The 26,360-nt window shown below is 44.9% G+C and overlaps 1 long non-coding RNA gene across 1 annotated transcript in view; it reads right to left on the bottom strand.

Annotated features, from left to right (window-relative positions):
• Positions 1-8,930, bottom strand: part of LOC120735474 — a 9,203-nt gene extending 273 nt beyond the window's left edge. Inside the window, exon 1 of the long non-coding RNA XR_005696264.1 lies at positions 8,886-8,930. This is a non-coding gene — a long non-coding RNA (uncharacterized LOC120735474). The remainder of the gene's footprint in view (positions 1-8,885) is intronic.
• Between the last annotated feature and the right edge of the window lie 17,430 nt (positions 8,931-26,360).

Below are 26,360 nucleotides of genomic sequence, written 5' to 3' on the forward strand. Positions count from 1 at the left end.
GGGAAATTATTTTTTGTTACAGTGCTCCATTTTAAACCAACATTAAGACAAGACAGACAATACACTAACTAAGAATAGTACAATATATACATATATACACATACATACTTCACTCATAAATAAATAGTTGGAAAAGAAACATGTGTAGCTGTAGCAGCAAACAGTGTGTTAAGTGGATGCGTTGTACAGGGAGCCACAGGCAGGAATGATTTCCTGTGTCGTTCAGTGGTGCTTTTCGGTAATCTCAGTCTCTCACTGAACGTGCTCCTGTGACTGACCAGCATGTCATGGAGTGGGTGGGAGGTGTTATCCAACATTGTCTTTATCTTGGACAGCATCCGCCTCTCCGACACCACCTTGAGGGTGTCAAGCTCCATCCCCACAACATTACTGGCCTTACGGATTAGTTTATTAAGTCTGTTGGCATCTGCGACCCTCAGCCTGCTCCCCCAGCATGCAACAGCATAGAGGATCGCACTGGCCACAACAGACTCATAGAAAATCCTCAGCATTTTCTGGCATATGTTGAAGGACCTCAGTCGCCTCAAAAAATAGAGACGACTCTGGCCCTTCCTGTAAAGTGCTGTGGTGTTTTTAGCCCAGTCCAGTTTATTGTCAATGTGTACTCCAAGGTATTTATAGTCCTCCACAATGTCAACACTGACCCCCTGGATTGAAACAGGGGTCAAGTGTTTCCTGGTCTTCCTGAAGTCCACGATCAGTTCCTTGGTCTTTGCCACGTTGAGCTGCAGATGATTCTGCTCACACCACGTGACAAAGGAGTCGACCACAGCCCGGTACTCTGTCTCATCATCCCTGCTGATGCATCCAACCACCGCAGAGTCATCAGAAAACTTCTGAAGATGGCAGGTCTCTGTGCAGTGGCTGAAGTCTGTGGTGTAGAGGGTGAAGAGGAAGGGGGAGAGGACAGTCCCCTGTGGTGCCCCTGTGTTGCTGATCACCTTGTCAGACACACACTGTGGGAGACGTACATATTGTGGTCTTCCTGTCAGGTAATCAACAATCCAGGACACCAGAGAAGCATCCACCTGCATCGCTGCTAACTTATCACCCAGGAGGGTCGGCCTGATGGTGTTGAAAGCACTGGAAAAGTCAAAAAACATGACCCTCACAGTGCTCGCCGGCTGGTCCAGATGGGTGTAGACACGATTGAGCAGGTAGATGATGGCGTCCTCAGTTCCGAGACGAGGCTGATAAGCGAACTGAAGGGGATCTAGATGTGGTCTTACAATGGGTCGCAGCTGGTCCAGGATGAGCCTTTCCAGGGTCTTCATGATGTGGGAGGTCAGTGCCACGGGCCTGTAATCCTGGGGGCCACTGGGACGTGGCGTCTTTGGTACAGGGACGAGGCATGATGTCTTCCACATCACTGGGACCCTCTGCAGACTCAGACTCAGCATAAACAGTTTATGAAAGACTCCACTCAGCTGGGGGGCACAGGTCTTGAGGACGAGGGGACTCACTCCATCTGGTCCAGCAGACTTGCCTGAGTGAAGTCTCCTCATTTGCATCTCAACCTGGTATTGAGTGAAGGTGAGGGGTGGGGGGGGGGTGTCAGGAATCTCAAGGGAGGCAACATGTGAAGAGAGAGGCTGGCACAGTGGTGTGGCTCTGGATTCCAGGCTGACTACAGGTGAGGTTGTGGGGGTGGGAGCAGACACTGTGGTGTCGAATCTATTGAAAAACAGATTCAACTCATTGGCTCTATTCTCACCTCCCTCAGCTCCCCTGCTGTTGGTTGGCCTGAATCCAGTGATGGTCTTCATGCCCCTCCACACCTCTCTCATGCTGTTCTGCTGGAGTTTCCACTCCAGCTTCCTCCTGTAATTGTCCTTAGCCTCTCTGATCTTGTCCTTTAGTAACACCTGGATCTTCCTCACCTCCTCTTTGTTGCCCCCTCTGAAAGCCCTCTTCTTGTTGTTGAGGAGGGCTTTGATGTCCTTAGTCACCCACGGCTTGTTATTTGGGTAACAATGAACAGTCTGAGCTGGAACAATGGAGTCGGTGCAGAAAGTTACGTAGTCTGTGATACACTCAGTAAGCCCATTGATGTCCTCGGCGTGAGGCTCACAGAGTGTTTCCCAGTCGGTCACCTCGAAACAGCCCTGTAGTTCTGCTAAGGCCTCCTCTGACCACCTCCTAACAGTCCTGGTGGTCACAGGTTCCCTCCTCACAATTGGCACATAGCGGGGGGTGAGGTGAATCAGGTTATGATCTGACCTACCAAGTGGGGGGAGGGAGGAGGAGCTGTATGCATCCTTGACGTTAGCATACAGCAAGTCTAAAGTTTTCTCTCCCCTGGTGGGACAGTCCACATATTGTTTGAATGTTGTTAGTGTATTGTCCAGTGAAACATGGTTGAAGTCACCCGAGATCACAATAAAGGCACTCGGGTGCTGAGTCTGTAACCGAGCTATGGCAGAGTGGATAGTGTCACATGCAGCTGTGGGGTTAGCAGAGGGGGGTACATAAACAGCCACCAAGATGACGTGAGAGAATTCCCTGGGTAAATAATACGGCCTGAGTCCCACAGCACACAGTTCAATGCCCGGGCAACAAATCCTTTCTTTGACTGTTATGTTGGCAGGGTTACACCACCGGTTGCTAACTAGAACAGCAAGCCCACCTCCTTTCCGCTTACCGCTAGCGATGCTGTCCGTGTCCGCCCGAACAGTGTGGAAGCCGTCCACGGAAGCATTCTTATCGGGAATGTCCTGGTGCAGCCATGATTCGGTGAAACACATCAGGCTACACTCTCGGTATTCCCTCTGACTCCGTACCAGTGCTGAGAGCTCGTCGATTTTAATTGCCAACGATCGCACATTACCCATCACGATAGACGGCAGACACGGTTTAAACCTCCTCCTCGCTTCGAGCCTCCGCTGTCTCACCGTCACCTTTTTTCTTCTCTTCTGTCCTTGACCTCTGCATCCCCGATGTGTTTTCCTCCAAATTTCAGCTGGTACTTCTGCGGGCCTGGCCAGCGAGCCGGCCGGCATCAGGGCGATCAGCTGATCTCTGGAGTAAACAGTCCGTGAGTGTAAGAGATGTGCCGCGGTCCCGTTCCTTGATAAAAGTAACAGTTCCACGGCCAGCAGAAGAACAAAAACTCTCTCAATCCACATGATTGAGTAAGAGATAGAAAACGGAGGAAAATACAAGTCAGAAAAAAAAAAGAATACGTAAGAAAAAAGAGCTAAACTAAGAGAAAAGCAGGAGCGACTGTAACAGGCTGCACGCTGGTTGGCGCATGCGCACTATTATCAGTGACAATCCACAGATATGCCATAGTAGTCAAACCCTAATCGACCTTAAATGTGCCAAGAAATCATTCCTCGCATGACCTCATCAGGAGGATTTTAGGGACACGTACTTCCTGTTGTGAAATAAGTCCGCTGTCGTCCGCTGTGTTTCTCTTAGACTCCAACTTGACCATTGTGATTCAAGGTGGTGACAGGACCTCCTGTTCTATAAATGAGACTGGAGATGTGCTTCACATGCAGCTTCACTGTTCCTGGTGTGTTTCTATATTTTGACATAGAGTTTTAAAAGTCAAAATAATTCATAAAATTATAACCTGACAGAATAGTGGCAACAAAATATTATATGGACAGACACTGGTGCACTGATATTTAAGTTTTTGATCGCTATCAGATTCAATCAATGTGAATAATGAATGAATTCTAACTTTTTACGATCATATTATTTCTGATCTACTGTTGTCACTATCATATTCATCATGCGATCAGCCACATTAAAGTGACTTTTTAGATGATAACGATGACATCAGCTTAAGCTTTTTTTTTTTCTGAAGTTTTAATGAATGTTGTTAAAATCACCTAAAGCTAAAATGTGAGTAGCTGACAAAATAGAATAAAAGTGATGAGGAGAGAGTAGTGGTGGGATGTACTGGGTCTGTCTCTCCTTACTTTGTTCTTTCCTTCTGCACCAATGTTATCTTTGTAATTGTGTCTGTCTTTAATCCTCGCAGCCCTGTCCTTCATTAAAAACATGTACATGGCCTTGCGAGGCCGGATCTTCTCTGTCAGACATTTGTAATTTTGTATTCAGGGTTGTGTAAGTGAAAACACACCAATACGAAAACATGGAGGGGAGATGGTGTTGAGGGTCAGAGTGCATAGTTTAGCTATGCATTTATAATCCGTCCTAAGGCAATGAAATGACAAGTATCTGTGGATATCTGCATGTATGTGTGTGAAAGAGCGAGACAGAGATGCTTAAATGTTGCTGGTGTCATCTATGATGAGTAGCGTTGTGAGTCTTTACTCTGACCAAAAAGGAAAGACTTACTTTAGACTGCATGGAAACAATGTGAAAACAACATCATAAATAAGTGTCTTTCATTATTATTATATTACACTGACTATAGTAGATATTTTGACAGTTTCATAACAGTTAGTGTGAACGAATGATTTTTCTCAGTTCCCTTGGTATCTCTCATGTCTCTGCAGTGATTTACTGTATATATAGGTGTATATAAGGTCTGGTTATGATGTCATAGTATTATCACAGCCGTGCAACACTTCACTACACTTACTTCATAGTTTTTTAAAAGTTTTTATTACTTTTGAAACTACTTACTTCCCATTATTTGACTCTTGGTGAAGTTTTTGCCCGACCTGTCTGTGGATTGTAAAGGTGGCAGTTGTGTGCACTGTCAGCACAGACTAAACTCACTCTGTCTTGCTAGTAGCAGGTTTGCTGAAACAAACTCAGCTTTTAGATTTTGGATCAATGCCACCACTCGCTCGTCCTCTAGACTATTTTCTTTGACTTGTGCCTCCTACCCTCATCTGTGAGACTATGGGATGGTCCTTGAATCTGGACTATACCATGTTTCTGTGGTTTGGTCCCACTGTAACAACAGAGGGTCCATTTATTGTGATGACTCTCTAACTATAAGGATCAGTGGCCTAGAAGCAAACATCTGAGGCAGGAGCTGCTTCCATTCTCCGCCACTGTCACTGGGTGTCACAAACAAGGATGCTGTGGACTCAAGAGCAGACTCAATTGCTCGAACTATGTACAATTTATTTGAAGGAAAAGGGTACTTAAACAAGGCTGGGTCTAACAGAAACTATTCGCAGGAACTGAGGGAGACCAGAGGACGGGGAACACAAGGAGAACAAGGGCGGGAACTTCTGCAAACACAGGAGAGAGGTTTTACTGATCTGGTAAACAATTAAAGGGCTGAGGTGAGTGGTACTAGTGGAGAGTCTTGTGCTTACTTGAAGACACCAACTATTAGGCAGAGGAGGGGTTGCCGTGGGAGCGTCCCAGGGATGGCTGAGAATGTGGGGAAGCTGGTCCAGGTTCCAGGGTGTCCAGGGGAGAGGGATTCACCGTTGAAGGACGGGCTGGAGGGCAGGCCGAGGAGAAGGTGAGTGTGTAGTCTTAGGGTTCTAGGCAGACTGGAGAACGGAGTGGAAACAGAGCCAGCGCTGCTGATGAGCACGACGGGAGATGTATCTAGAGAACACAGGAGACGGAGAACACATTTACCCACGATCCAGGCAAACACAGTGGAGGCCTAGTTTACCACTAGTGGTAGCAGGACGAACTGGCGAGGAGTGGCAGGCAGCGCTGGCTTAAAAACCCTCCAGATAGAGGCCCGGAAATTGGAAGCAGGTGATGAGCTGGCCAACTCCACCCTAGGGGACAGGCAACAGGAACCTGGACCACACCCGAACAGACACTCCCACGGCATATGGGGTCCATTCACTAACTAATAACTCTGAAGTGCTGGGGGAAGCTGGAGCAACACCTGCTTGGCTCAGAGCCCACAGTGAATCTGGAGCCTCCACCCACTAACTCAGGTGGTTCTGATGACGAGCTCCAGTCCATTTGGCGAGTGATGCTTGCAGGCTGGGTCGCTATGATAGACCTTCCTTGGAGATGTTCTGCTTCCAGAAGCAGTTACTTGTTGTGTCCCACGTGCATTACAATCCTCATAAACAAACCAGGTATTACCAGGTCATTGTTCACACAGGAGCACAAATTAGTGTGATTATCCCTGAGTTTCAGTTCAACCTAAGGTTCATCACAAGGTTTCAAAAGCGTAAAATCACGAGGTAAGTCCCAGTGGTAAAGCTTTAGCTCTACTTGTCTCTACTTGTCTCTGCTTACAAAACTATCATGTGTATCTTTGTGTGGCAGTCAGATTTGCAGAAAGGAAGTTCTTTCTTCTGAAATGCTCTCTGCTCTTTTCACTTGGAACTAAATATTTATGGCAGTGGCTGGCACACAGGCTACTGGTCTGGGACTGCCAGTTACTTCCTATTTTTATACCACTAAATGTTTTGAATAGTCTTTTGTCAAAACTTTTCCTCATTTCTTCCATTGTACATCATTTATAATATCCACTACATACATTTTTAGTGATTGCTTGTTTCTTCTTTTTTTGGAGCAGCCGATATGATTAATTCATTCAATTTTATTTATATTGCATCAAATAACAACAGTCATCTCAGGGCACTGTATGTTGTACAGACCCTGCAATAATACAGACATACATATAAATACATAAATAGTCGGCAGCAGGAATAAATAGCAAACAGGAGAACTATATACAACAAAAGGGGAAAGTCCTTGGAAGTGGTGCAAAGAAAAGACTTGAGCAGAGTCCATGTCTGAGTGGCCTGAGTGATGGGGGTTAATCAGACCATGGCTCAGATTAGTGAGGTGGGTGGGTAGAGGTGAATGGCCAGGGGAAGAAGCTGTTTGTGAGTCTGCAGCTGTAGGACCTGTTTGACCCGAGCCGCCAACCAGAGGGCAGCGGGTGAAACAGGAGCACAGCAAATTTAAAAGTGTTAAATGTTTTGGTGTTAGTAGTCTTCTTGCAAAAGTAGAGTTAATTGTACTCTAAGTAGAGTCACATTCTTTTAATGTAACTCTGAGGTGTAAAGGTCTATTAATAGACCTCTCTGCATTGAATCAGATCTGTTATTAATCTCTGTCTCTCTTACACAGCATGTCTTTATCCTGTCTTCCTTCTCTCACCCCAACCAATCACAGCAGATGGCCCCGCCCCTCCCTGAGCCTGGTTCTGCCGGAGGTTTCTTCCTGTTAAAAGGGAGTTTTTCCTTCCCACTGTCGCCAAAGTGCTTGCTCATAGGGGGTCATATGATTGTTGGGTTTTTCTCTGTATCTATGAAGCGCCTTGAGGTGACTTTTGTTGTGATTTGGCGCTATATAAATAAAATTGAATTGAATTGAATTGAATTAAAATGATAGTAGTTAAAATCAAGTGTCAAAAGTGAGTGTTTCTATGTTAAATCTGGAGGTGTTACAATGGAGACATTAACTCTTGACCTCTTAACTCTGAACTCCTACAGGGGCTATGACACCAATAGAGTAAATTCACAGACTCCGCCCCCAGCACCATAGGCTCCAATCGAAGCTGAAGTGAAGCCGTTTCAGAACATTTTGCTCTACATATTTGAGTTGTTTGCCATGCTTGGTAAGTCATTTTTTCAAAGATTGTTTCAATTATTATTATGAGCTTTTACTTCTGTGGCTCTTTGGAGTTGAGACAAAGCTGTGTGAAAGGCATTAGCCATGTTGCTCGGTGATAGCATAATATTCTGTTTTAGCTAGCTGAAAGGTATTGTTTGCGGGCAAATACCACAGCCTTGAAAAAAAGCTTGCATGTGAATTTTCAGTCACATTTTTGGTCAAATACACCTAAAACAATGTCTAGAATGTGAAATGTTGGTATAATGGTGCTACTTGAAGCCTGAAAATGATCTCCCATAAAAACAAAACGAGCAAACAGCAGTAGGAGGCGTCCTGACTGGGTTCTACGTTAGCATAGATCCCTCCAGAGTTTTGTGCACACGGTTTAGGTAAAAATGAAAAAGGTTGAGGTTTTACATTTAGTTCAGTATTACCTGTTGTCTGTCTCCTTGTCTTTTGGGAAAATACTTTACACAAGTAATGGCTCAAAGAGGATTCCTTTTTTTTTTTACTGTGCTGCAGTTGATTACCGGATTATTTGTGCCATTAATTAGTGTCAACTAATTTTTATTCAATCTCCACATAGCGTATGCTTGTGAAGATGGAATATGGGGGAGAGCAGAAGTGCGTTGAAGTTCCACAAAGTGATGAATGAAGGACATGCATATTGTATTGAAGAAATAAGTGTTGAGAATGCTGTTATTTATGTCAGACCTTTTGATAAACAAGATTCTAATGAAAGTGAGAACATGTACACTGTTACATCTTTCAGAAAATGTTTTGAAATTGTGGTGCACAGTTCAGAATAAATGTTTTTCAAAAACCATTGCGTCTTTTTAGTAAATGTTTATTTCCAAAAGAAATTTCTAGAAGTTCAGAACAGTAAAATTCCCGCTTTTTAGAATGAATTAGAAGATAACTCTTACGTAGTTAAACTAAAATACTCTTTGAGAGTTAATATATAAACTCTTAACACCTAGTTAGCATTAGTAAGTGTTAAATTATCAACTCCAGACAGATTTGGTGTTTAACACTAAATCAGAGTTAATGTACCAACTCTCCAAAAAGAGTTAAATTAACACTCTCTGGTGTGGACCCATATAGACACTTTAATAGTGGTGAAATCAAATCTGACAGTGTTAATTTGGACATGCTGGATTTGCTGTGTGGTGAGCAGGGTGTGAGGGGTCACCTGTGATGGCCTTGGTTTACCTGAAGTAAAGTGTGCGTGTTAGTCCCCATAGGGAAATAGTTCCTCTGCATTTAACCCATTCACCCAGTGAAGCAGTGGGCAGCCACCAGTGCAGCGCCTGGGGAGCAGTGTGTAGGGACGGTACCTTGCTCAGGGGTACCTCAGGGTAGCCGTTCAGTGGAGTCGAACCCCCGACCTTCCGATCATGGGGGCCACCACTCTACCTACTGAGCTATCCCTGAGACAGGTGGATCTGGTGATGGCCGGTCTGTGCCTCCTGAAGTCCAATATGAGTTCTTTGGTTTTAAGGACGTTCGGCTTGAGGTTATTTTCTGACAACCGGCGGGACAGGTTTTCTACTTCCGCCCTGTACGGCGTCTCATCTCCATCAGGGATGAGACCAACCACGGTCGTCTCATTGGCATACTTGATGATGACATCGGTTGGGTGGGTTGGTGTGCAGTCAGGGTGTACAGTAGGGGGCTGAGAACACAGTCCTGCTGTGTGACAGTGGGGATTGGTGGACTGTTTGAGACTGGTTGGTGAGGAAGTCTTTGATCCAGGAGCAGGTGGAAGGGGGGATCTGAAGGTGGTCCAGTTTGGTGGTGAGGATGGGATTATGGTGAGCTAAACTGTAGTCCACAAAGAGCATCTACACGGAGCTGCTCCTGTTCTCCAGATGGCTCAGCGCTCTGTGAAGAGTGATGGCATCCTCCATGGAACAATTTGCTCTGTAAGCAAACTGGTGGCTGTCGAGGGAGGGGGGTAGAGAGTTTCTGATGTGCTGAGACACTATCAACTCGAAGCACTTTATAACTACAGACGTGAGGGAGCAAACCAAGCCAAGCAAATAAATTGTTGAGCTCCTCTGCGAGTTTGAGGCTGCTGTCAGCGCGGCGGCTCTGGACTTTGTAGTTTCTTGAGGGCTTGGATGCCTCTCCACACTTGTAAAATGTACATAGTGATCCATCTCCTTTCATCTCAAGACATGTTCTGTCATAAAGCGTCGTGTATGTTTTCATCCCTCTTTGACATTAACACAGAAAGTTGATTCTGTTCATCTGGATGTTTTCAGTGGGAGATCATTCTTCAGTCTCAGCTGTCTGTAGGTTTCCAACCTTATAAAGAGTATATTTACACAATGACTGAAACTATCACCAGTGATTAACAACGGGCCATGAGGTCAGTTTCATGATCAATAATAGCATCATCAACAATTAACTAAGATGCAAGCTTGCTTTTCTGAATTCATTAACAGCAGTTTTTTCAGAGGACAGTAGTTCTCACTGAGCAGCCATAACATACATATGATTGTTTGAAACGTTTGAAATGAGCTTAGCCTTAAACACCTATGGCAGCTGTGTCACGGCACTGGATCTGTGATGTTTTGTGTTGAATTTATATTTGTTCTCTTGATGTTATATTTATTGTTCTAACTTCTAGTTTCAGTCACTGTGTTCTCGCTGTGGTACATGTTTCATATCCAGTCAGTCTCGTCTCGGTGTCCAGTCCGTGTCCTTGTGCATATGTCATGTTTTACTTTGACAGTCTCACGTCCTTTGTTAGTGGGTTCAGTTTTGCTTCTCCTTTGTTATGTCTGATTAGTCCCAGCTGTGTTTCCACCTGTTCCCCATCCTCTTGTTATCCTGCCACTGCATGTAAGTCCTCAGTCTTTCCCTGTTTGTTGTCGCATCCTCCACGCTGCTGTGTGTCGTGTGCAGTTCCATGTTCTCCAGTCACGTCAAGTCTTGTCCAGTCACTAATGACCAGTCAGGAGTTTCTTAGTTCTAGGTCTTGTTTTGTTTGTTTCTTTAGTATTCATGTATTTTGTTTTTAGTTTGTTTTTTCCAGAAGCTGTCGCCCTTTGTCAAACATTCTGTCTCCAAGTCCTGCGTTTGAGTCCCAACCAAGTCTGCCACACAGCGCAAAACATGACAACAGGGGATGTTTTTCTGCAGAATAATTTCTTACAGTGAATAAAAACAAAAATCTATTTGAGACTGAATCTTCAATTTAATTCAATTCAATTTTATTTATACAGGGAGTGCAGAATTATTAGGCAAGTTGTATTTTTGAGGAATAATTTTATTATTGAACAACAACCATGTTCTCAATGAACCCAAAAAACTCATTAATATCAAAGCTGAATGTTTTTGGAAGTAGTTTTTAGTTTGTTTTTAGTTTTAGCTATTTTAGGGGGATATCTGTGTGTGCAGGTGACTATTACTGTGCATAATTATTAGGCAACTTAACAAAAAACAAATATATACCCATTTCAATGATTTATTTTTACCAGTGAAACCAATATAACATCTCCACATTCACAAATATACATTTCTGACATTCAAAAACAAAACAAAAACAAATCAGCGACCAATATAGCCACCTTTCTTTGCAAGGACACTCAAAAGCCTGCCATCCATGGATTCTGTCAGTGTTTTGATCTGTTCACCATCAACATTGCGTGCAGCAGCAACCACAGCCTCCCAGACACTGTTCAGAGAGGTGTACTGTTTTCCCTCCTTGTAAATCTCACATTTGATGATGGACCACAGGTTCTCAATGGGGCTCAGATCAGGTGAACAAGGAGGCCATGTCATTAGTTTTTCTTCTTTTATACCCTTTCTTGCCAGCCACGCTGTGGAGTACTTGGACGCGTGTGATGGAGCATTGTCCTGCATGAAAATCATGTTTTTCTTGAAGGATGCAGACTTCTTCCTGTACCACTGCTTGAAGAAGGTGTCTTCTAGAAACTGGCAGTAGGACTGGGAGTTGAGCTTGACTCCATCCTCAACCCGAAAAGGCCCCACAAGCTCATCTTTGATGATACCAGCCCAAACCAGTACTCCACCTCCACCTTGCTGAGTGGGACTGGAGCTCTCTGCCCTTTACCAATCCAGCCACGGGCCCATCCATCTGGCCCATCAAGACTCACTCTCATTTCATCAGTCCATAAAACCTTAGAAAAACCAGTCTTGAGATATTTCTTGGCCCAGTCAACACATCACCTGCCCCACCAGAGGTGAAAAGACACTGGACCACTGCTACACTACGGTCAAGGACGGCTACAAGGCACAATCCCGCCCCCCGTTTGGCAAATCTGATCACGCCGCCATTTTCCTCATGCCAAAATACAAACAAAGGCTGAAACAGGAAGTTCCGGTTCAGAGGAAGGTCGCGCGCTGGACGGACCAATCGGTGGCCGCGTTACAGGACGCACTCGATGACGCAGACTGGGACATGTTCAGGAACAGCTCCGACGATGACGTCAACGTGTTTACGGAAGCGGTTGTGGGATTCATCGGGAAACTAGCGGATGATACCGTGGAGACAAAGACTATCACAACGTTTCCCAACCAGAAGCCGTGGGTGGATAAAACCATCCGCGACGCTCTGAGATCCCGCACCGCTGCCTACAACACGGGACTCATGACGGGGGACATGGACCCGTACAAAGCCGCGTCATATAACGTGCGGAGGGCGGTGAAAGAGGCGAAGCAGCGCTACGGGAGGAAACTAGAGTCACAACTCCAACAGAGTGACTCTAGGAGCCTGTGGCGGGGACTAAGGACAATAACGGACTATAAAGCACCAACAACCGGTATGACGAACGCGGCCGTGACTCTGGCAGACGAGCTGAACACTTTCTATGCTCGCTTCGAGGCTGCAGCTAAGGTCTCCAACAATGCTAGTGTTAGCGGCGCTAACGGCTGCAGACAGGAAGATGCTGCCAGCACCGGAAACGTGCTCGTCATCTCCGAGCATGAAGTAAGGAGAGCCTTCAAGAGAGTGAACACCAGGAAAGCAGCAGGACCAGACGGCATCCCAGGTCGTATCCTAAGAGACTGCGCATACCAGCTAGCTCCTGTGTTCACTGAGATATTCAACATCTCTTTATCTCAGTCGGTGATCCCCACATGCTTCAAAGAGTCCATCATTGTTCCTGTCCCGAAGAAACCCCACCCTGCTTCTCTCAATGACTATCGCCCTGTAGCCCTCACCTCAGTAGTGATGAAGTGCTTTGAACGCCTGGTCAGAGACTTCATCATTTCTTCACTACCAGACACACTGGACCCACTACAGTTCGCTTACCGTCCAAATCGTTCCACAGACGATGCCATCTCTCATCTCCTCCACACATCACTCACTCACTTGGACACTAGAAGGGGGAATTATGTTAAAATGCTCTTCATAGACTACAGCTCTGCATTTAACACCATAATTCCCTCCACACTCACCACCAAGCTGGAGCATCTGGGACTCAGCTCATCTATGTGTCAGTGGATCTCCAACTTCCTAACTGGCAGACCACAGGCAGTAAGGATGGGCGGACATGTCTCAGCCTCCACCACTCTCAGCACTGGAGCCCCCCAGGGGTGTGTTCTGAGCCCCCTGCTGTACTCTTTGTACACATATGACTGTGTGGCCACTACCAGCTCCACCACCATCATCAAGTTTGCTGACGACACCGTCGTGGTGGGCCTGATCTCTGATAACAACGAGACGGCCTACCTGAAGGAGATTAGGAATCTGGAGAACTGGTGCCAGAGGAACAACCTCCTTCTAAACGTCAGTAAGACAAAGGAGCTGATAGTGGACTTCAGCACTAAGCAGGAGAGGAACTACCAGACCCCCGTCATCAACGAGTGCCCAGTGGAGAGAGTGGACAGCTTCAAATACCTCGGAGTTCACATCACGCAGGACCTGTCATGGTCCTGTCACATCAACACCGTGGTGAAAAAGGCCCGACAGCGTCTCTACCACCTCAGACGCTTGAGAGACTTCCAACTGCCCTCCAAGGTGCTCAGGAACTTTTACTCGTGCACCATAGAGAGCATCCTGACGGGAAACATCTTAACCTGGTTCGGGAACAGCACCATGCAGGACAGACGAGCTCTACAGAGGGTTGTGCGGTCAGCTGAGCGCACCATCCGCTCCGAGCTCCCTGACCTGCACTCAATCTACAGCAGGCGGTGCTGGACCAAGGCCAGGAAGATCGTGAAGGACCTCAGCCATCCCAACAACAGACTGTTCTCTCTGTTGAGGTCAGGAAAGCGATTCCGCTCCCTGAAGACCAACACAGAGAGACTGAGGAGGAGCTTCTTCCCGCAGGCGATACGGTCTCTCAATCACACCACCACACAGTACTGACCCACACATATGGTTCTTACACACACACTGGACTTTCTGGACTTTGTTTTTGCACAACACTGGTCACTATATTCTTCATTTCCGGTTAATACTTGTACAGCTGCTGTTATTGTGTATATATTTATTTAGATTTAGATTTCTTCATACATTCTTATATAGTTCTATATTGTGTATTTTGTTGTACAGTTATTTTATTTTCAACTTTAATTTATATATTTTATCTTATTCTTCCCAGTTAAATTTACCCTTCATTCTAATTTGTGTTGTACAGTTATTTCATTTTTAACCTTAATTTATATTTTATTTCTTCCTAGTTAAATTTACCCTTTTTAATTTTTCTTTTTAATTTTTCATATTTATTTCCTATCTTATTCATAGCCTTTCCTTTTTTTTTGTTTTCTTTAGGTCACGAGCAGTTGTCCAAGCATTTCACTACATATCGTACTGTGTATGACTGTGTATGTGACAAATAAAAATTTGAATTTGAATTTGAGTCTTGACGTTTCAGCTTGTGTGTCTTGTTCAGTGGTGGTCGTCTTTCAGCCTTTCTTACCTTGGCCATGTCTCTGAGTATTGCACACCTTGTGCTTTTGGGCACTCCAGTGATGTTGCAGCTCTGAAATATGGCCAAACTGGTGGCAAGTGGCATCTTGGCAGCTGCACGCTTGACTTTTCTCAGTTCATGGGCAGTTATTTTGCGCCTTGGTTTTTCCACACACTTCTTGCGACCCTGTTGACTATTTTGAATGAAACGCTTGATTGTTCGATGATCACGCTTCAGAAGCTTTGCAATTTTGAGACTGCTGCATCCCTCTGCAAGATATCTCACTATTTTTGACTTTTCTGTGCCTGTCAAGTCCTTCTTTTGACCCATTATGCCAAAGGAAAGGACGTTGCCTAATAATTATGCACACCTGATATGGGGTGTTGATGTCATTAGACCACACCCCTTCTCATTACAGCGATGCACATCACCTAATATGCTTAATTGGTAGTAGGCTTTCGAGCCTATACAGCTTGGAGTAAGACAACATGCATGAAGAGGATGATGTGGACAAAATACTCATTTGCCTAATAATTCTGCACTCCCTGTATAGCGCCAAATCACAACAAAAGTTGCCTCAAGGCGCTTCATAATCTTAATATCTAAAGAACGTTGTCTTTTTATTACAAATGAGCAATAACAGATTAAGATATCAGCATCACAGAATCTTTGATCGGGTTAGAACTCTCCAAATATTACTGTTGTTGTAAACATGTGTAATTCACCAACAATATCGACAGCAAGCAGTTGATGCAAGTATATTTTTAAAACTCACAAATTGTTCTCTTTCCAAAATCAAACAGACAAAAAAACAAAACGATGCCTTCCCAGCAGGAAGTGTGTTTTATTAGCATGGCCTTGGTCAGCTTCCTCACATAGTGAGTCCAGCTCAGTTCCTTTCAAGGTTGAAAGGTTCAAAAGAAAAGTTCATGTCAGACCATTATACACGTACCACATCCCCCTCTTACATTATATTATGCATATCTTGTCCTCAGAAGGCATGTTGACACACGGACACGTACTCCCACACATACATTCACACACCCTTCAACCCTTTGCACCACACCTCCCTGTCAGGCCAACCTTTAATGATGCTAAAGAGAGAACGAGCGAGACAGGAAAACAGAAGGAGTGAGTGTGAAATGTTGCTTCTGCAAATGAAGTTGAGGTCATCCATGGAAGGAAGTGTAGAGGGGAGGAAGGATGGATGGAAATTTTGAATGCAGTATGTTTTTAAAGGAAGAAATCTGCATAATTTGTGGCAGATGATTGACAGAACAGGGCGTGGAGGGAAAGGAGAACAGGGAGGGAGAAGAAAGTGAATGAGTGAAGCGCAGTGAAGTAGAGATTCTGTAAACACCTCAATATTTGATTAGAAGTTCTGGTTTCAGCTTAAACAGGAAATTCAGAATGTTAACTAGTAGCTGCGCAGACTGTAACACTGAGACACAAACAATTAAATATATAGGAAATAATGAAAAAGGAATCAGGTTTACAAATATGTTCATCCATATGTTCGAGGCATAGGCAGTTTAGTGGGAGGAGTCTATCCATCCATGAGGTCTGGAACCTGCTGCAAAGGTGGGTGCACCTTGGACAGGTCGTCAGTCTGTATGAGATACATTTCTGTAAGCTGTCATGGCCACCAAGGTCAAAGGTGACTGCAAAAAAAAAAAAAAAAGCCAAGGCAAGCCACATGTGAAATCACCATTTCACTCCTAAATCCCAAAGTGCCCCTGTGGTGTGATTGAGGCACGGCGGGAGCACAGATCATCATTTAGAGCCATTTATTGTCATTGGCTGCAGCTCTAAAGCTGCCAGCCACACGTCACACCACAACTGACAACACACAACCCCTGCTCCCCCGTGTTTTACCACGGCTGGCGCCTCACCACCAGAGATGGGCAGTAACGCGTTACTTGTAACGTGCGTTACTAAAACCGTGATTTTTTGCGAGAGTGTCTCATGACAGTGACGTAAGCGAGTGTGATGTTCGTGACAACAGCTGTGTGCAGATCAACAATGGATCATATATCGAATGCAGGAGAGAGTATGAGCGTGCAGCATTTAAAGCGTGGAAGTACTGACCTTACTTTGAGTTTGATTCCATAAAAAGTGACAAAAACATTAGTGTCCGCTGTGCGTGGGAAGAAAACTTCTTTTTACACCGAAACAAACCCCTAAACTTCCAAGCAAGCACCGAGTAGCTACGACGTAATGGGAAACTCTCAGAGAAACTCGCGGATTCTTCCACTGACTGCTGCGGCACACCTGCACCAGGGTAAACCTCCGCCTACCCCACTCCTGCTTTACGGGTGAAAATAGAGCAAAAAGGGTGACCGTGGCTCAGGGGGTTGGGAAGCGTATCTGTAACCGGAAGGTCGCCGGTTCGATCCCCCCGGCTCTCTGTCCTGGTCGTTGTGTCCTTGGGCAAGACACTTTACCCTACCGCCTACTGGTGTTGGCCAGAGGGGCCGATGGTGCGATAGGCAGCCTCGCTTCTGTCAGTCTGTCCCAGGGCAGCTGTGGCTACAACCATAGCTTGCCTCCACCAGTGTGTGAATGTGAGAGTGAATGAATAGTGGCATTGTAAAGCGCTTTGGGTGCCTTGAAAAGCGCTATATAAATCCAATCTATTATTATTAAAAGGACCGCTAGTCTTTGATTTTATTTATTTTCTGTTGTGTTTTATTTGCATCTATTTGAAAGACTGAGTGTAAACACAAAAAATATTTTATTTTATGTGCTGGAATGTGCAGAAAATAGGTTTAAATATTAAACAAATTTCTTCCAGTCAGAGAAACAAGTTTTAAAAAGGGACTTTTCCATTTGATTACATTTTGTATGATGGATTATGCAGAAAAAGTAGAATTGGGCTGAAAGATCTATCGCTTTATTACCTATTCAGGGAGTAAATCGTGTTTTTAAAAAGTAACTAAGTAACTAAGTAATTAATTACTTTTGAAAATAAGTAATCAGTAAAGTAACGGGATTGCTTTTTTGGAGAGGTAATCAGTAATTAGTTACTGATTACTTTTTTCAAGTAACTTGACCAACACTGCTCACCACACACCCCCATCGCCTGATTGAGGCCAGGGAGCCATCCAGCCGAACCTACTCCTCCCAACCGGTTTCCAACCCGGTGACAGGACTGTGTCTTTTCCGGAGGCCGCCCAAGCCTCAAGCGGCGGCGGGAAGAGCTGGAAGATGCTAGTCCGGACGCTGGCCACCTGGCGAGCCGGCACGACCCTGCAGGCACGGTCGTGAGCCCCTGCTCACGGGCAGCTGGGCAGATGTCTGGCATGCACCGGCCTCTAGTGGAGGTGAGGCCGGTTTGGCGAGCACGCCGATCTCAAGCTTGGGGCACGCCAGGTCCAATAGATCAGGCTCCCCTGCCACAGGGACCTCCGCCTCCTCAGTCACCACCGCCGCCGCTCCCGGCTCGAGCAGCCCCTCGTGCGGCTCCTCTTCCTCCGGCCGGCGCAGACCCTCGCGCGCCTCGTCCGCCGCCTCCGGTTGGAGCGGCTCCTCCACCGCTCCGGGAGGAGCAACCCTTCACCCGGCTGTTCCCCCTCCTCTGGCAGGCGCAAATCCCCGCGCGCCTCGTCTGCCACCTCCGGCTGCTGAGGTGCCTCTCACGGCTCCTCCACTGCTTCCCCACCTTCAGGATACACCGGCGGGGGTGGCGGCGGCGATGCTCACCAGGCTTGGAGCATTGCCAGGTTCTCTCCAGGTGACGCTTGGTCTGGACCCGCAGCTCTTCCCGCTGGCCACCCTCTAGGCCAGCTCCTCTCTCTGGCTCATTTGTAGGCCCGCCGTGCCGCGTCCTGGGTTTCGGCACCAGTGTGGTGTGAATGAGGCACGGCGGGAGCACAGATCATCATTTAGAGCCATTTATTGTCATCGGCTGCAGCTCTTAAGCTGCCATCACACCACAGCTTACAATACACAACCCCTGCTCCCCCGTGTTTTACCACGGCGGGCGCGATTGCGGATGCTGTGCAGGTGCGTCCGCACGGCATCGCCGACCACGCCTCACCACAGCCCCTTTGCCTTGCTGTGCTAATTTTTAACCTGCCATGTTATTGTTGTGATGCATTTTAACTCAACTGACAAACTTGTGATTTATGGCATGAAACTGCTCCTCCTCCTCCCGCAGCCTAATGCAGACTTTATTGCTCTCTTAAACAGCACCATCAAATACTGCTGCCGCCATCTCTATTTGACTCCCTGGGTGAGAGGAACAACCATCCCAACAAAAGCATCTTCCAATACTGTTTCAAGTTTGCACATTGAAGTAGAATTGCAGGCGAGTTAGTGATAGCATTCACTTAAGTGAAAGCAGATAGTGTCCACAGCAGGTGTGTGTTCATATGTTTTGTTCCTTCATCAGTTATTTGCCAGTTGAGTGAATATCATGCACCATGCTGTGGTCAGAGGTGCGCCTAAAGTCACGATGGCACAACAAGCTGAGATGTCAGCAAGTTTTTGTAATGCAACTAAATTCATGCACAATTTACATCATTCGTTCGGCTTAGGACCACTTAGCTTACCTCCACTTAGTACGGTAAGGTAATACATGATAATTACTGTTTTACTGCACAAATCTTATTTTGAACAAAGAGAGACTCGCTTTGCTCACAGTAAATAATTGCATCTTTTTGGCCTCATGAATAGCTGTGAAGTGATGGGGGCCCAGGTGACATACTGGTCAGGTGATGCAGACAGGCAGGGCTCTTTTGGCACTTCAGTCTGTCTCTCTGGTTCACCTTCTGTATTTTCTCTGGGGGCAGTTCACCCTCACTGTATTACCTTACTGGACATTACTGAAAGGCTAATGTCCATCACCACTCCATTAACCTTCTTGGTTCTTCTCCTTCTCCAAGATCATTAGCTGGCCATCACCACGAGCAGACAGTTTTTCTGACTTACGTGACTGAATATTTATTTATTAAAGTGATTATATTTAGTATTATGCTGAAGTAAAACATTGTAATTTATTAGAAATAAATAACCGCTTTCCTGATGCTGCCAAATCCCTGTGAATGTCAAAAGAAATAGCCACTGTGGTCCTGTGTGGGTACACTGCACCTGGACACTGTGGACCTTTGCACTGAGAACTGGCATGGCTAGAGACCCAGCTTTCATTACCAGTGATGAAAACTAGAACACATGAGTTGATGTTTGCCCCTGGGTTAAAGTTTGAATTCGATGGTAAAATCACTGCACACGTGTAAATGGTAATAATCAAACGGCAATCTAAAAGCGCTGTCCATCGGTGCACGAAGAAACTACCGTTAGCAGATATCGCCCAAACTGAAATCAGATATGTTTTATTGATTTCTCTCCAGAGTTCTGAAAACTAACTCAAGTCCATTGCTTGTCTTGACTTTAAGGAGTCAGATCATTTTGTTGTACCTTTATCATTTATATTCATGTTAATATATGATCTTGTTTAGTATGAAAATCGACAAAGCTTCATCATATCACATTTTACAGATCTTCAGTTTCATCCGGTCTAATTTGCCATATACGATCTATTATTATTATTATTATTATTATTATTATTATCAGAATCAGAATCAGAAAGGGTTTTATTGCCAAATGTTGAGCGGGTTTACAACATTAGGAAATTGCTGCGGTGCTTCAGTGCAAACATACTGTTATAAATTAAGCTTAAATAGACATGAAAATAAAAATGAGAATAAGAATTAAAAGTGCTAAGTAGATAGGTATATACATGATATATACATGAGTGCAGGTGGTGATCAGTGCCAAACATGGAATGATGCAGTGAACACAGTGTAGGGTCATGTGTTAGTGGCGGGGACAGTCATACGGTTATTGTTCATGTGTCCAACAGCAGAGGGGAAGAAACTGTTCTTATGGCGAGAGGTTCTGGTGCGAATGGACCGGAGCCTCCTGCCTGAGGGGAGCAGGTCAAACAGACTGTGTCCAGGGTGAGAAGGGTCAGCTGAGATCCGAGCTGCACGCCGCAGTGTCCTGGAGGTGTACAGGTCCTGCAGAGATGGGAGTCTGCAGCCAATCACCTTCTCAGCAGAGCGCACAACACGCTGCAGTCTCTGTTTGTCCCTGATAGTGGCTCCAGCGTACCACACGGTGATGGAGGAGGTGAGGATGGACTCAATGATTGCAGTGTAGAACTGCATCATCGTCCGTGTTGGCAGGTTGAATTTCTTCAGCTGCCTCAGGAAGTACATCCTCTGCTGGGCTTTCTTGATGACGGAGGTGACGGTGGGCTCCCACTTCAGGTCCTGAGTGATGGTGGTACCCAGGAAGCGGAATGAGTCCACAGAGGTGATGGGGGTGTCAGTCAGGATGATGGGGGGGAGTGGGGCTGTGTGCTTCCTGAAGTCCACAATAATCTCCACTGTCTTCTGGGCATTCAGCACCAGGTTGTTGTGGCTGCACCAGGACACCAGACGTTCAACCTCCCTCCTGTAGGCAGACTCATCCCCGTCCGAGATGAGTCCAATAACGGTGGTGTCATCTGCAAACTTGATTAGCTTGACAGACTGGTGGGTGGAGGTGCAGCAGTTAGTATACAGGGAGAAGAGCAGGGGAGAAAGAACACAGCCCTGAGGGGAGCCGGTGCTGATGGTCCGGGAGTCCGAGACATTCTTTCCCAGCCTCACATGCTGTTTCCTATTATGTATTATGTATTATGGATGGCCTTTGACCAGAAGTTATACATGACATTTGACAACTATGTCTGATTTTATGTTTATTTTGTATTTTTCCAATACCTTGTTAACACTGCTTGAAGTATAGTAGCACAGTAGCATGAAGCAGAATAAAATCAAAATACCTAAATAAACTACAAATCCCTCAAAACTAAACCAGAGTATATTCAGTGGCTTTCCAGCAGTGATGGCGAGGCTCATTCATGTGTTTTACAGCTTGTGTAACATGTACATTTACACTTACAATTAAATGAAAATCAACGAAAATTATTTTAGTGAAGCTCCTCATGTCAGACTTTTGTGCAAAATGTTTGTTTAGGGTCATGAAAAACGCAACATTGAAATGTCTTTGTCATAAAGTCGTTTCTTGGATCAAAGGCACCGGACTGTGGAGCCTCTGCATGTGCAGGCTGTCTGAGGTGGTGCCTCATGCCTGTCTCTGTGTAATTGCTTTCTACTGATGCAGTCAGAGGGTAAAGCTGTTTTGGATTCTGTGCCCGCTTTGCATCGCCCCAGGCAAGGAAGAGAATACACCAATCGCACACTTAGAGAAGTCACACATGCAGACATAGATAGGGAGGCACACGCACAACCATCAGCAGAGATGCGCACTTGTTTTTGTCGTACACACGCACTCCTTACTTATTGGTCTTATCTGACCCATCTCTCCTCCGATCTCCTCCTGTGCTTTGAATGTAGCTTTGATAAGTGAGCACTAAGCAGGGGGCAAAGAGGAGATGGTGGAGGCTTAATGAAGAGAAGTGAGAACAGACAAGGTGGAGGAGAGCAAGGAGAAGGTGGTAGGAAGGAGGACAGAGGAGGCAGGAGAAAGGGGCTGAAGAGGTGTGTGTGTGTGTGTGTGTGTGTGTGTGTGTGTGTGTGTGTGTGTGTGTGTGTGTGTGCTGTGTCCATGGCAGCAGTGGACACACACTGAGGAGAGAGATTGGAGAAGGACAGCAGAGAGCACACCCACTCCTTAGAGCGAGGGGTTGAAGTAGAGAGGAGGGGCTGATGAAGAAGAAGACAGATAACACTCAAGATGAGAGTAAAGTGAAACAGGTGTGTGTATCAAGCACAATCAGCTAAACTGTCACCCATCTTTTCCCTTTACACACATACACGCACTCTCACGGTGGTCAGTTGCCACTTGATAGAACACAACTCTCCCTCTGTGTTTTTGAAGTCGATTAGCAGCTGGCTGGAAATGTAAAACTGCTCTGTTTGTATCATCTGTCCTCCTCCTCTCTGTATCATACGCACAAACATTAAAAACCTTCTCTCTCACACGCATATGCTCAGATTGGAAGGCTTTAGGAAGCTCTAAATTTTAAGAGCTTTTAGAAATCAGAATAACGTCCACTGGAGGTGAATGAATGAGTCACCAAATCAGCTATTGAACACATTGGGAACATGAATAGCTGCTAATTATCTAAGGACCATTTGGAAGAAGTCTTCATCCAGCCTGGGCAAATAAGTATGTTTCACCGACAGTATCAAAGGTGGTTTTTACCTCGAATGTAACTCTCCTCAAAGTTTATGACAGGTACTTAGAATAAGGTTGAGTCACGATTGGGGGAATTTTGGATTGAATGCAAAATGAAACCAGGCCATACACGGTTGCTGGTACCTGTTTGCACAATGAACGCATTCTGTGCATCTGTGGTGCTTTTTCTTTTTCTTTTAGCAGTGTCCTCGTGTGGCTACCCCGGCTCTGAAATCCAGACAGTAGACTCCCATATGTTTAACTATACACAGGAAACAAAGATGCTAATACAGAAAATGCCTTTGGTGTCTGCAGCTAATTTAGTCCTAAAAGTCTAAACGTTGGCTTATTGTGTAGAATTTAAAAGTAGAATGGGTCTTTTAACTTTTGTAGGTTTTATGGTTGGTCATAAATCTGCCATTTTATTACTCTGTTGCTTGCTTGAGTCGTCTGATAACTTCACCATCACCACCAAACATGGTCACTTCTAGCCCCCCCAAAAATCAACATGATGTCGGCCATGTTTTGAGCCTTCAAAGCTGAAATATGAACGATGCCACAGTAATTAAATCCATCTTTTATAGGCAGTCTTACTATTATTTTGTGCCTAACTGAAACTTGTGGATAGACTTGAAGACTAATGTTTTTGCACACTGCAAAGGAAACAACAAAAACACAAAACAAAGAAAATCTATAACATAGGGCCGCCATCATCGCTGCAGAAGAACGACTGGACAGGAAAACTTTATGAGAATAGAGAGATAGAAGGAGGGAGTGATGGAGAGGAGGCGTAGGTGTGTGTGTGTGTGTGTGTGTGTGTCTGCTATTCAGCCCTGCTGGCCTTGTGTTTCTCTTATGTTAGCTGAAGGTTGAGCCTTGGGTTCCAATGAAAAGACCCCAGCAGCAAGCACAAGCACCATGTTCCTGCGTCTGTGTGGCTTTTGTGTGTGCACACACACAAACACTCGGTTCCTGGCAGCCTTGGGCGCCCAGGACCCACACACATTGAAGACAGACTCTCCTTTTGTTCCCTCCAAACAGCTCTATAGAAAAGTAATAAAGATAGCAGAGCTCTGACAGCCAATTCAGCCATCTCTCTGGATTATTTTATTTTTCTTCATCATTCTGTTTCTCTTCTGCTCACCTTGATCGTCTCACTCGCCTCCTCAGCCGTTATGCGTCTCCGTAGCTGCCTTTCACAGCGATCTCCTCCTCTCTCAGCTTTGGTATATCGAACATTAACATTTCTTTGTCTTCTCATCTCCACTTGTCTTTTTATTTAGTTTGTTGACTTTGCTAACATGCACAACAATTTGCTCTGACACTAGAAATGAAGAGACAACAATAACAAACATTTTAATTTTTCAGCCTCTTGTCTTTCATCTCCCTGGTTTTTATTTTTATGTTACTTTATCCTCTTTATTGCTAATGTTCCCTCCATTTGTTTCCTCCCTTTGTCTGTCACTGTCTCCTCTCTGCAGTTCATGCTGAGCTTGCCTCCAGCCCTCCGTGCCTATTTCTCCCTTTTAGCCTGTTTTTCTCTCCCCTCTCCTTCGATCTGTTTATCGTCTGCTTGTTTTTCTGGCCTCCACAGCTCTTTCCCTCCCCAGCCCGAGTGGAACACCACAAACTCTCCTCCTATTTCACCCCTTTACTGTCTCTGCTTTCTCTTCATACCTGCTTCCCTCCCTGTCCTCTGCTCTTAATCTCAGTCATTCTCCCTCTCTTTAATTAACTCTTTATTTATTTTTCTAGATATACTAATACTTAAGTGGCAGCCCTCCTTAAGCAATCCTTGCATACCATTTTTCATGTCGTATTTTGAGTCCTTTTTTGACTCCTGCTGTTATTGTTGTTTTTTCACCCTCAAGTTATTTTCTTGCATTTCATGTATAGAGCACACTGACTGCAGTTTCTCAGGTCTCTGTGACTAAATGTGTGTCGTTTTATTGTGAAACGTAGATGAAATTATATGAAAATCATCAAGAGAAGATGTTTTTTATAAGATGTGCAAATCACAGAGATTGTGGATGAGACGTGGTGAAGATCTCAGGAGGGAAACCTCAACCTGAAGGTGTCACATCTCCTGATTTGATCAATGAGAACTTCAATTTGATGCAATTATAACAAAGAGTTACTTGTTTAGAGTAATTTGGATTGCTGTTTTTTAACTAATAGTGGATGCGTACATGCTTACACACAAGAGCTCGTAAATATTTATTAATTATTTATTGAACATTTTGTGTCTTTCAGGCAGTTGAGCAGCCGCTTATTGTGTAGTGGACAGACGCTGTAAGATAAAGAGATCATTTCATTGATTTTCATGGTTTTAGATACGTGTGATTCTATTTGTGCAGTTGTTGTAAATACATGTGCTAATTTTTAGTGTATTTGTGTGTCCCAGGGCTGTGAACACTATTTAAAGGGAGAGGGTGAGGAAGATGCTTGGGAATTTTTGGTGTCATTTGGGATTTTTAGGTTTGTATGTTTTAAATTTAAATATAGGGTTATCGATGGATTGGAGCAATATGTTTATAGGGCTGACTGTGTTTTAGGAAGGACCCCTGGCAGGGTGTGGCTTGTCAGCAGCTGGGTATAATGGCCTGCCAGTTCCTAATCAGGAGGCCTTTGTTTGCTGCTGGTAGAGCCCACTCATGCTCAACAGGGCTGCCATATTAAGCCAGTAAGCTGAACTGTTACAAACATGAAAATTCAATATTTTAAAATCAACCAAATCAAGCAGGAGAGCAGAAATTCCTTCAATGATCCTACATACATACTCAATGAGAGCAAAAGTTTATCAGCATGCCTTGCGCTTCATCTATCAACTGACAGCAGGGAAAGTAAAGCGACTAGATTTTCTTACGTTTCTCTGAGACATTTCACCTCCCACTCATCTTCAAGAAACTTTAAAAAATCCAGTCGCTCTTCTTTCCAGGCACCTTTACCTGGACCACAGGCTATTATTGTAAATAGTGGACATATGCCGACTGCTACACATTAAAACATTTTTAATGTATTAATTTCTTTATTTTATGGCTGGCAGCTATGTTTTGCTGTGCCATTTTTGACCATGATGGTAAGGACCCTTGTGCATGGCGATCAGAACCAGAAATCAGGAAAAGGACATGCTGTGGATGTTCTTCAGAGCAGATTAAACATGCGACTTCAAATTGACAACGTTGATCTGCAGCCACCCACGAAGGACACCTCCAATCTGATGACCATTACTGATGAGCAGGTAAGGATACTAAGTACACTCTGCAGACCCAGTGACATCAGTCCTAGTTTTCCAAGCACATTAAAAACAAAGATGTTTCCTGAACTCTGTCCTCTTACTGCTGTTAAATATCCCAATTCTTTGATCTTTGGGCTGAAGGAAGAACAGCAATGCTCAATCACTTTATTCCATATTCCATACAACACTTTGAGCATTAAAAAACGTCTAGACGGGAGATGTGGACAGGAGGGTGTCCGCCAGATCTCGAAGTGTCTGACTGTTTCTCACATTCTTATAGCTTCAGCCCCCCTCCAAAGTCATGAAACCTAAACATCCACATTCTTTCTCTCTTACGGCACCTAAGTTATGACCTTGGCTTCCTGTGCAGTATGTTCTGTTCTTTCTAATCAGCCGAATAAGGCCATGATTCACTGTAAACAGTATTTCTTATAAAGCAGCAGTATAATGCATCATAAAACAATATCAGTCATTCACAATAAATCAGCAGTCTAATGTAATACAAATCAGTCTAATAAATCTAATAGTTGTCACCTTCTTCTAAGTCAGGA

Source organism: Simochromis diagramma, unplaced genomic scaffold (assembly GCF_900408965.1).
Source record: "Simochromis diagramma unplaced genomic scaffold, fSimDia1.1 OVJJ01000333.1, whole genome shotgun sequence".
Classification (NCBI taxonomy): domain Eukaryota; kingdom Metazoa; phylum Chordata; class Actinopteri; order Cichliformes; family Cichlidae; genus Simochromis; species Simochromis diagramma.